This window comes from Saccopteryx bilineata, chromosome 5, assembly GCF_036850765.1.
Source record: "Saccopteryx bilineata isolate mSacBil1 chromosome 5, mSacBil1_pri_phased_curated, whole genome shotgun sequence".
Classification (NCBI taxonomy): domain Eukaryota; kingdom Metazoa; phylum Chordata; class Mammalia; order Chiroptera; family Emballonuridae; genus Saccopteryx; species Saccopteryx bilineata.
This window is the reverse complement of record NC_089494.1, coordinates 168728393-168729250: the sequence shown is the minus strand read 5'-3', so window position 1 is coordinate 168729250 and position 858 is coordinate 168728393. Positions and strand designations below refer to the sequence as shown.

Genomic DNA, 858 nt, shown 5'->3' with positions numbered 1-858 from the left:
CGTCAATGCAAACCCGAACAAGAAAGGTGGTGTGAAATAAGTTCCATGTTGTGAAAACATATCTTAAGTAGATTTGCCAAATAGCTGACTCCATTTAATGGTCAGAAGTTCATAACATCAGCATTGCAAGATGGTGCAAAACTAAGAAATGGTTAACTGAAGAGGTTTTAAGGAATTAAATTATGTAAAAATAGATAAATAAAATTAAAGTTTAAAAAATCTATTTAACCTTAGAAATCATATTTAGAAAATAATTGTTTTAGCTTTGCGCAGTGGCAGTATCATAGCAAATGAGGCTTATCTGAGGCGCAGTTATTGCTAATTGAAAATAATTGTTTTATGGAGAGAATTTGAGTTGGCTTCATTCAGGTGAGCACTTACAAAAAAAATCTATCGTGTCTAGCAATTAGTATGCTAAGGGATAAAATGTAGCAAAAATTTATTTCCAGTTTTAATCTAATCAGAAATTACATGACCCTATGAAAACTAAAACAACAATAGAACAATGGAAAACTTATCCGGTCATCTTTGCTGTTCCTTGGCTGTCAGCTTGTTAACTACAATCTCTGCCTCCATCACATGGTGTTCTCCTGTGTGTCTTTGTCTTCACTTAGCAGTCACAGAAACACTAGTCTTATAAATGAGGAGTTTACCCTATTTTATTATGACATCATCTTATCATCTTTTCAATCAACATTTTAATTACATTTGCAACAATTGAGTTTCCAGAAAAGATCCAATTCTGAGGTGCTTGGGTTTAGGACATTAACCTACCTTTTTTAGAAAGGCACAATTCAACTCATAACAGGAAGTGTTTGTGGAGTCAAAGATTCACATTATGATAAATAATAAACTGAC

The 858-nt window shown here is 32.8% G+C and overlaps 1 pseudogene; it reads left to right on the top strand.

The window, feature by feature from the left end:
* The first annotated feature begins 261 nt into the window (after positions 1-261).
* LOC136307062 (U4 spliceosomal RNA) lies at positions 262-342 on the top strand (annotated as a pseudogene).
* The last annotated feature ends 516 nt before the right edge of the window (positions 343-858 follow it).